Source organism: Somniosus microcephalus, chromosome 33 (assembly GCF_052327205.1).
Source record: "Somniosus microcephalus isolate GS21.2 chromosome 33, FLI_Smic_1.0, whole genome shotgun sequence".
NCBI lineage: Eukaryota > Metazoa > Chordata > Chondrichthyes > Squaliformes > Somniosidae > Somniosus > Somniosus microcephalus.
The window spans coordinates 3,220,545-3,231,182 of record NC_141019.1 but is presented as its reverse complement, the minus strand read 5'-3'; the positions used below and the strand labels follow the sequence as shown (position 1 = coordinate 3,231,182).

The 10,638-nt window shown below is 57.6% G+C and overlaps 1 long non-coding RNA gene across 1 annotated transcript; it reads left to right on the top strand.

Moving 5' to 3' along the window:
* Positions 1–96: 96 nt before the first annotated feature.
* Positions 97–6,162, top strand: LOC147096934 (uncharacterized). The gene is made up of 2 exons (XR_015074446.1): positions 97–1,929; positions 3,565–6,162. It is a non-coding gene; the product is annotated as an uncharacterized LOC147096934 (long non-coding RNA).
* Positions 6,163–10,638: the final 4,476 nt, after the last annotated feature.

Genomic DNA, 10,638 nt, shown 5'->3' with positions numbered 1-10,638 from the left:
TGGATTTAGATCCAGGTACGGTGGTCTGAGGGCTCGCAGCCAAGCCGGCTGTTGTGATTGTTGCGGCTCGGCGTCTGAAGGCTGCTGTGGCTGTTGTGGCGGGGCGTCTGGATGAGACATCTTAAAATTTAGTCAATAAAATTGATATACCTATCAATTCGTCCAATGAAAAGCGACGAGTTAGGAAAGTAACTATAGGTTTTTATTGACTAAATAACAGAGCCCACCCTCATGGGTGATCGGATCCAGCAAGGAGGAATACCAGCCAGTCGACTACCTTTATACCTGGGCAGGTAGGTGGAGCCATGGGCGGAGTCAGTGATGGTCAGCCCAGGTATAACAGTGTGACAAGAGGCGACCTCGTATAGTGATACAACAGTGATAACAATATAACAGTGATAACTATAGTGTAACGATAGTGAACGATAAAAGTGGTTTACCACAGCTAGCAAAGTCCTTTTTGATGAGGAATTTTACAGGGCAATGCAAAGGGGGTGGGCAGCTGGAGCTGGTGGGAGGGAGGGTCAGAGGGGCCAAAGGGATAGAGAGAAAAAGGGGTTGGAGGTTAAACTCTGAGGACCACAGCAGATGTGTTAAACACCTGGAGAGAGGGAGAAGGGAAGCTGGCTTTCTTCAGAGCTACGTAAAGGCAAATCCAGTGATCCTGTGCTTCTAGTGGAGAGCCACAATCAAAGGGACTGCCAGCTGAGTGCTGTATTCCTACCACTGGTTGTTGCTCCCTTCGATTGTATCTCCCCACTGGGAACTGGTTGAATTTATCCTTTAGTATCCAGCAGAAAGGAAGTCGTTTATTTGCAGTCTGGAGCTTTGAAATGGTTCAGAAAGCTTAGGCCGTCACTTCAAACTGTCCCTGTCGAGTGCGGGGACCATGTTACGTGGTCACTCATACACATTGAAACCAAGCCGTGATGACCTCCAGGGTGTGTGGGAAGCATGAGAATGTGAGCAAGCAGACACCGAGTCAGGAGCGCTGTGTAAAAGGCAGACGGTTGGCATGTATGCCAGTTTTAGGACTCCAATGCGGGATTCACTGAGGAAAAAGTAGGTAAAGTGTCTGATGTAAAAAGACTACTGGGCACTTGGTTTGAGTATAAAACAAGGCTTTAATCAACTGTTTCAAAACCATGAGATTTCTAGTTCCTGGTTACAGAAACATCCTGAGCAAGCTGGGCCCACGCCCGAGTATTTATACTCCTTGGACGGCGCCACCAGCTGGCCGTCCAGTGTTATTTCATGAGTCATGATAAGGTTCATGACAGTGATCATATTCTATCTGAGCAAGCTTTAATGATAGACCATTAAATGTAAAATGACCCTGGGTGGCAGACCAAAGCAGTACCACACAGACCTTTATTCTATTCCAGTGATTAATCCTTCCTATCCTGTCTAATTGGTATTTTACCCCATTCACTGGATGATTGCATCCATTCCACTAAATGTAACAATAGGTATCTGTAACCAAAGAGCTTTCCCCGATAGCTCAATGGGTAAGTGCACTCCCCAGTGTGGTACACAACCATGCAGACTCGGAAGGTCCCAGATTCACGCTCTGATCTGTTCTGAGCTAAGTCACCTCAGTTGGGGCAGTGGTATAGCTTATATACATATATATACATATTTGGCCTTAGTGGTGCCAGGCCCAGCAGGGCAACAATGTACCCACATTTACAATCCTCATCGATCCACAGACTCCTGCTGAAAAGTGTGTGTGTGTGTGTGTGTGTGTGTGTGTGTGCGGATGCCAGTTGAGGGCAGGATTGTGTTTAGCAGTGACAACCTCCCATGATCAAATAACCTGCTGAAACTCACGGTCAAGTCTTACACATGGGCAAGGAACGGGAGGTCACCAGTTGCTGCCACCTGGATGACGAGACCAAGATTGGGACTTCACCATGTGGGGAATTGCGGGTAAGTGACCGGCGCTGTTTCTAAAGCAGAAGTCTAGCAAGTGGTGGCAATATAGGGTTGCACGATTCCATACAAAGTTACTTTACTATCAATGAAAACACTGAACTTAAGCTTTTTTGCCTGTCCGCAGTGCAGCCATCTTACCAAATCCAGTGTTGTTTGCTCTAAAATGTCCACCAGTTTTTCAACCTTGGTGTTTGCTGTAAAAATGAAGTCATCATCGACCCAGAGCAGATATTTTGTTGTGACTTGGGAAATAGCCAAGTTACGCCCAGCAAACCAACCCTGCAGAGATCATAAATCTGTTAGTTCTCAATAGACTCATACCACATAGAAATAAGACTCTCATTACTTTCCTTCTATAAACATCCACCTTCAAGAAAATGTCAGTGACACAGTTTGTTCTTTTGAATTCCTGTTTTTCCCATCACTTATTTTGAACTGGTTTGCAATTGGTAGCAGAAAGTTTGCCTGGTGGGAGCTGCAGGATATATGTTGGCTAGTCGGAAGGAGTGGATGGCAAATTCTGACGAAAGGTCATCGACCTGAACCGTTAACTCTGTTTCTCTCTCCACAGATGCTGCCTGACCTGCTGAGTGTTTCCAGCATTTTTCCTTTCAGATTTCCAGCATCCGCAGTATTTTGCTTTTGCACTACTGTTATATGGGTTCTGTTTGATTCATTAGATGGGCGTGTCAAGTCTCACTCAGATTGGGTTAAAAACAAAACTTCTTTTGATGCATACATCACAAAGTTCAATTTAATGAATTGGCCGCAACTGCCCTGTGTGGTAGAGAATTCCACAGGTTCACCACTCTCTGGGTGAAGAAATTTCTCCTCATCTCTGTCCTAAATGGCTTACCCCTTATCCTTAGACTATGACCCCTGGTTCTGGACTCCCCCGCCATCGGAAACATCCTTTCTGCAACTAGTCTGTCTAGTCCTGTTAGAATTTTATAAGTTTTGATGAGATCCCCTCTCATTCTTCTAAACTCCAGCGAGTATAAGCCCAATCGACCCAATCTCTCCTCATACGTCATTCCTGCCATCCCAGGGATCAGCCTGGTGAATCTTCGCTGCACTCCCTCCATGGCAAGAACATCCTTCCTCAGATAAGGCGACCAAAACTGCACACAATACTCCAGATGTGGTCTCACCAAGGCCCTGTACAACTGCAGCAAGTTACTGAACTAGTAATCCAGAGTCGAGTTCAAATCCCACCACGGCAGCTGGGGGAATTTAAATTCAGTTAATTAAATAAATTTGGAATTAAAAAGCTAGTATCAGTAATGGTGACCAGGATTGTCGGAAAAATCCAATATTCCTCCAAAAACTCCTCCCACTGCTCAACAACTCTCAGAACCGAAATGTAAATACCTTTTGCAATCCCTTCATGCGCAGCTGTGTAATAAGTTTAAATAAAGAAACAACCAAGCCACAATCCCTGTAATTAATGCTCCTTTCGTCTTCTCTTCAGTGAGTTGTTTGGTAGCAATAACGCAAGAACATATTTATACTTTGAATTATTCATGATTGCATTATGATTAATAATTAAAGTTCCAGTATTCCTTTTCAAAGACATCTGCTTGTTAGCTTCATAAATGTTGAACCTGTCTCTGTCTCTCACACACACAGTGAAATGAAATAACTGGGACAAAATTCTAACAGCAAACAAGAGTTTGGGATCGACTCTCACTGCCTTTGCCTGCCGTTAAGGAACAAGAAAAAAAGCACAGAAACAGGAATTAGAACAAGAGGCACAAGAACAGGAACAGGGACAGGAACAAGAAAGAAAGCACAGAAACAGGAATAGGAACAATAAGCACAAGAACAGGGACAGGAATCAGGAAAAAAGATTGACTTGGATATGGGTGCCTTCCCGGTCTCGCTGCAGAGTTTCTGGCAGTGCCGCCTTTTTCCTGATATTATGACCTTGTATGGGGTGGACAGAAATTGCACCCATCCGAGCCCGCAGTGGGCCTTTCTCTTTGTGGATCATTGAGGCCTGGACTAATGATCGGGCAACTTGAGTTCAAATCCCACCGTGGCAGTTGGGGGATTGAAATTCAGTTAAGTAAATAAATCTGGAATAAAAAGCTAGCGTCAGTAATGGTGACCATGGAAACCCATCTGGTTCACTAATGTCCTTTAGCGAAGGAAATCTGCTGTCCTTACCCGGTCTGGCCTATATGTGACTCCAGACCCACAGCAATGTGGTTAACTCTTAACTGCCCTCTGAAATGGCCTAGCAAGCCACTCAGTTGTATCAAACCCCTATGGCAAAGTCAGCACTGTGGGAGCACCTTCACCACACGGACTGCAGCGATTCAAGGCGGCGGCTCACCACCACCTTCTCCAGGGCAATTAGGGATGGGCAATAAATGAACATAAGAACATAAGAAATAGGAGCAGAAGTCGGTCATTCGGCCCTTCGACCCTGCTCCGCCATTCAATGAGATCATGGCTGATCTTCTGCCTCAACTCCATTCACCGGCCCTATCGCCATATCCCTTGATGCCCTTACTAGTCAGAAATCTATCGACTTCTGTTTTGAATATACCCAATGACTGATCCTCCACAGCCCTCTGGGGTAGAGAATTCCAAAGATTCACCACCCTCTGTGTGAAGAAATTTCTTCTCATCTCAGTCCTGAATGGCCGACCCTTTATCTTGAGGCTGTGGCTCCTGGTTCTAGACTCCCCAGCCAAGGGAAACATTCTCCCAGCATCCACCCTATCAAGCCCTGTAATAATTTTTTATGCTTCAATGAGATCCCCTCTCATTCTTCTGAATTCAAGAGAATACAGGCCTAGTTTACTCAATCTCTTCTCATACGACAGTCCCGCCATCCCAGGAATCAATCTCGTGAACCTTCGTTGCACCCACTCTATGGCAAGTATATCCTTCCTTAGGTAAGGAGACCAAAATTGTACACAGTACTCCAGGTGTGGTCTCACCAAGGCCCTATATAATTGGAGTAAGACTTCTTTACTCCTGTACTCAAATCCTCTTGTAATGAAGGCCAGCATACCATTTGCCTTCCTAATGGCTTGCTGCACCTGCACATTCACCTTGCCAGCGGCGACCCACATCCCAGGAACGAATAAATAAAAAAAAACAAACGTATAATGATCTCATAGTGCTAACTACAACAACCAACAACTTGCATTTATGTAGCGCTCTTTAATGCAGTAAAACGCCCCAAGGTGCTTCACAGGCGCGATTATCAAACAAAATCTGACACCGAAACACATAAGGAGATATTAGGTCAGGTGACCAAAAGCTTGGTCAAAGAGGTGGGTTTTAAGGAGAGTCTTAAAAGGAGGAGAGGTGGAGAGGATTAGGGAGGGAATTCCTCCCGCTACGGCCGCCAATGGTGTAGTGATAAAAATAGGGGATGCGCAAGAAGCTGAGATTGGAGTGATTCTGTGGCAGTAAAGCAGTATGTCACATTAAGGTTCAGACAGTCAATTGAATGGAACTCGTCTCTCGTCAGCCGTGGCTCAGTGGGCAGCACTCTCACCTCTGAGTCAGAAGGTTGCGGGTTCAAGTCCCACTCCAGAGACTTGAGCACAAAAATCTAGACTGACACTCCCAGTGCAGTACTGAGGGAGTGCTGCACTGTCAGAGGTGCCGTCTTTCAATTGAGGCGTTAAACCTGCTCTCTCAGGTGGGCGTAAAAGATCCTATGGCACTATTTCGAAAAAGATCAGGAGCGTTCTCCCCGGTTTCCTGACCAATATTTATCCCTCAATCAACATCACTAAAACAGATTATCTGGTCATTAACACATTGCTGTTTGTGGGAGCTTGCAGTGCACAAATTGGCTGCCACATTTCCCACATTACAACACTTCAAAAGTACTTCATTGGCTGTAAAGCGCTTTGGGACATCCTGAGGTCATGAAAGGCGCTATATAAATGCAAGTCTTTCTTTTTTCTTTCTGGTTCAGATGGAGTATCAGACATAGCTATAGATCCAGAACAATCTATTTAACAAGTCTAATTAGGGATGGATATTCTCAGAACTGCAGATTCTGGGCTCTGAGATTACTAGTGAAACTGTGATAGTTAGCTGTTAAATTGGGGACAAAAGAGCTTTCATTCTCTATTTGTATGCATCTTTAAAAAAAAATTCATTTTGTGTGGTTGGAAAAGATTGTTTCATTTTAATTTGTTCCTGTTTTGTACAAAATGTGACGAGCAATTAATTAATATATATATTGTAGCAGTACCACTGAGTGTCCCTCACTTACCTACATAATTCCCTTTAACTACGTTTGTATAGAGTTTGCATGTTCGGGCCGTGGCCCCTTTAAGAACGCGACCTAACACGATGACGCGGGTAAACGCGAGCTGGCCCAGCTCGGCCACCCGCTCCCGCGACAATCGCCGGGCTGGCTCGGCCTCTCGCTCCCGCGACTTCGGCCGCAACGGCCAGCTGCAGTGCCGGGTGCCGGGTAAACGCAAGGGGAGAGAGAGGGGGAGAGAGAGGGGGAGAGGGAGGGGGGGGAGAGGGAGGGGGGGGAGAGGGAGGGGGGGGAGAGGGAGGGGGGGGAGAGGGAGGGGGGGGGGGGGGGGGGAGAGGGAGGGGGGGGGGGGGGGGGGGAAGAGAGGGAGGGAGGGAGGGAGGGAGGGAGGGGGGGGGGGGAAGAGAGGGAGGGAGAGAGGGAGGGAGGGGGGGGGGGGGGAAGGGAGAGAGGGAGGGAGGGGGGGGGGGGGAAGAGAGGGAGGGAGGGAGGGGGGGGGGGAAGAGAGGGAGGGAGAGAGGGAGGAGGGGGGGGAAGAGAGGGAGGGAGGGGGGGGGGGGGGAAGAGAGGGAGGGAGGGGGGGGGGGGGAAGAGAGGGAGGGAGGGGGGGGGGGGGAAGAGAGGGAGGGAGGGGGGGGGGAAGAGAGGGAGGGAGGGGGGGGGGAAGAGAGGGAGGAGGGGGGGGGGAAGAGAGGGAGGGAGGGGGGGGGGAAGAGAGGGAGGGAGGGGGGGGGGAAGAGAGGGAGGGAGGGGGGGGGGGGAAGAGAGGGGGGGGGAAGAGAGGGAGGGAGGGGGGGGGGGAAGAGAGGGAGGGAGAGAGGGAGGGAGGGGGGGGGGGGGGGAGAGAGGGAGGGAGGGGGGGGGGGGAAGAGAGGGAGGGAGGGGGGGGGAAGAGAGGGAGGGGGGGGGGAAGAGAGGGAGGGGGGGGGGAAGAGAGGGAGGGGGGGGGAAGAGAGGGAGGGGGGGGGGGAAGAGAGGGAGGGGGGGGGAAGAGAGGGAGGGAGGGGGGGGGAAGAGAGGGAGGGAGGGGGGGGGGGAAGAGAGGGGGGGGGAAGAGAGGGAGGGAGGGGGGGGGGAAGAGAGGGAGGGAGAGAGGGAGGGAGGGGGGGGGGGGGGAGAGAGGGGGGGAAGAGAGAGAGGGAGGGAGGGGGGGGGGGGAAGAGAGGGAGGGAGGGGGGGGGGAAGAGAGGGAGGGGGGGGGAAGAGAGGGAGGGGGGGGGAAGAGAGGGAGGGGGGGGGGAAGAGAGGGAGGGAGGGGGGGGGGGAAGAGAGGGAGGGGGGGGGAAGAGAGGGAGGGAGGGGGGAAGAGAGGGAGGGGGGGGGGAAGAGAGGGAGGGAGGGGGGGGGGGAAGAGAGGGAGGGAGGGGGGGGGGAAGAGAGGGAGGGAGGGGGGGGGGGAAGAGAGGGAGGAGGGGGGGGGAAGAGAGGGAGGAGGGGGGGGGGGGGAAGAGAGGGAGGGGGGGGGAAGGGAGGGAGGGGGGGGGGGAAGAGAGGGAGGGAGGGGGGGGGGAAGAGAGGGAGGGAGGGGGGGGGGAAGGGAGGGAGGGGGGGGGGGGAAGAGAGGGAGGGAGGGGGGGGGGGAAGAGAGGGAGGGAGGGGGGGGGGAAGAGAGGGAGGGAGGGGGGGGGGAAGAGAGGGAGGGAGGGGGGGGGGGAAGAGAGGGAGGGAGAGAGGGAGGGAGGGGGGGGGGGGGAAGAGAGGGAGGGAGGGGGGGGAAGAGAGGGAGGGGGGGGGGAAGAGAGGGAGGGGGGGGGGAAGAGAGGGGGGGGGGGGGAAGAGGGAGGGAGGGGGGGGGGGAAGAGAGGGGGGGGGAAGAGAGGGAGGGAGGGGGGGGGGAAGAGAGGGAGGGAGAGAGGGAGGGAGGGGGGGGGGGGGGAGAGGGAGGGAGGGGGGGGGAAGAGAGGGAGGGGGGGGGGAAGAGAGGGAGGGGGGGGGGAAGAGAGGGAGGGGGGGGGAAGAGAGGGAGGGGGGGGGAAGAGAGGGAGGGAGGGGGGGGGGGAAGAGAGGGAGGGAGGGGGGGGGGGAAGAGAGGGAGGGAGGGAGGGGGGGGAAGAGAGGGAGGGAGGGGGGGGGGAAGAGAGGGAGGGAGGGGGGGGAAGAGAGGGAGGAGGGGGGGGGGGGAAGAGAGGGAGGGGGGGGGAGAGAGGGAGGGGGGGGGGAAGGGAGGAGGGGGGGGGGGGAAGAGAGGGAGGGAGGGGGGGGGGGAAGAGAGGGAGGGGGGGGGGGGAGGAGGAGGGGGGGGGGGGAAGAGAGGGGGAGGGGGGGAGAGAGGGAGGGAGGGGGGGGAAGAGAGGGAGGGAGGGGGGGGGAGAGGGAGGGAGGGGGGGGGGGGAAGAGAGGGAGGGAGGGGGGGGGGAAGAGAGGGAGGGAGGGGGGGGGAAGAGAGGGAGGGAGGGGGGGGGAGAGAGGGAGGGAGGGGGGGGGTGAGGGAGGGAGGGGGGGGGGGAAGAGAGGGAGGGAGGGGGGGGGAAGAGAGGGAGGGAGGGGGGGGGAGAGAGGGAGGGAGTGAGGGGGAGGGGGGGGGGGGAGAGGGGGAGGGGGGGGAGGGGAGGGAGGGGGGAGAGAGGGAGGGGGGGGGGAAGAGAGGGAGGGAGGGGGGGGGGATGAGAGGGAGGGAGGGGGGGGGGGGGAAGAGAGGGAGGGAGGGGGGGGGGGGGAAGAGAGGGAGGGAGGGGGGGGGGAGAGAGTGAGGGGGGGGGGGGGGAGAGGGAGGGAGGGGGGGGGGAAGAGAGGGAGGGAGGGGGGGGGGAAGAGAGGGAGGGAGGGGGGGGGGGAAGAGAGGGAGGGAGGGGGGGGGGGGAGAGGGAGGGAGGGGGGGGGAAGAGGGGAGGGAGGGGGGGGGAGGAGGGAGGGGGGGGGGGAGGAGGGAGGGGGGGGGAGAGAGGGAGGGAGGGGGGGGGGAAGAGAGGGAGGGAGGGGGGGGGGGAGAGGTGGGAGGGGGGGGGGATGAGAGGGAGGGAGGGGGGGGGGAAGAGAGGGAGGGAGGGGGGGGGAAGAGGGAGGGAGGGGGGGGGGGAAGAGGGAGGGAGGGGGGGGGGAAGAGAGGGAGGGAGGGGGGGGGGGAAGAGAGGGAGGGAGGGGGGGGGGGAAGAGAGGGAGGGAGGGGGGGGGGAAGGAGGGAGGGAGGGGGGGGGGAGAGGGAGGGGGAGGGGGGGGGAGGGGGAGGGGGGGGGGAAGAGAGGGTGGGTGGGGGGGGGGGTTGTGAGGGAGGGGGGGGGGGAGGAGGGAGGGAGGGGGGGGGAGAAGAGAGGGAGGGAGGGGGGGGGAAGTGAGGGAGGGAGGGGGGGGGGGAGAGGGGGGGGGGGGGGGAGAGTGGGAGGGAGGGGGGGGGGAAGAGTGGGAGGGAGGGGGGGGGGATGTGAGGGAGGGTGGGGGGGGGGAAGAGAGGGTGGGTGGGGGGGGGTTGAGTGGGTGGGAGGGGGGGGGAGGTGGGGGGGGGGGGGGGGGTGTGGGGGGAGGGTGGGGGGGGGGAGAGAGGGTGGGGGGGGGGGGTTGAGTGGGTGGGTGGGGGGGGGGTTGTGTGGGTGGGTGGGGGGGGGGATGTGTGGGTGGGTGGGGGGGGGGTTGTGAGGGTGGGGGGGGGGGGTGTGTGGGTGGGTGGGGGGGGGGAAGAGTGGGTGGGAGGGGGGGGGGTTGGGGGTGGAGGGGGGGGGGGGTTGTGGGGTGGTGGGGGGGGGTGAGGGTGGTGGGGGGGGGTTGTGGGGTGGGAGGGGGGGGGGTTGTGTGGGTGGGTGGGGGGGGGTTGTGAGGGTGGGGGGGGGGGGTTGTGTGGGTGGGTGGGGGGGGGTTGTGTGGGTGGGTGGGGGGGGGGGAGTGTGGGTGGGTGGGGGGGGGGAAGTGGGGGTGGGGGGGGGGTTGTGTGGGTGGGTGGGGGGGGGTTGTGTGGGTGGGGGGGGGGGTGGGTGTGTGGGTGGGTGGGGGGGGGGGGGGGTTGTGTGGGTGGGTGGGGGGGGGGTTGTGTGGTGGGTGGGGGGGGGGTTGTGGTGGGTGGGTGGGGGGGGTTGTGTGGGTGGGTGGGGGGGGGTTGTGTGGGTGGGTGGGGGGGGTTGTGTGGTGGGTGGGGGGGGTTGTGTGGGTGGGTGGGGGGGGGTTGTGTGGGTGGGTGGGGGGGGGTTGTGTGGGTGGGTGGGGGGGGGGGTTGTGTGGTGGGTGGGTGGGGGGGGGTGGGTGGTTGTGTGGGTGGGTGGGGGGGGGTTGTGTGGGTGGGTGGGGGGGGGTTGTGTGGGTGGGGTGGGGGGGGGGGTTGTGTGGTGGGTGGGGGGGGGGGTGGGTGGTTGTGTGGGTGGGTGGGGGGGGGGTTGTGTGGGTGGGTGGGGGGGGGGGTTGTGTTGGGTGGGTGGGGGGGGGGGTTGTGTGGGTGGGTGGGGGGGGGGGTTGTGTGGTGGGTGGGGGGGGGTTGTGTGGGTGGGTGGGGGGGGGTTGTGTGGGTGGGTGGGGGGGGGGTTGTGTGGGTTGAGAGA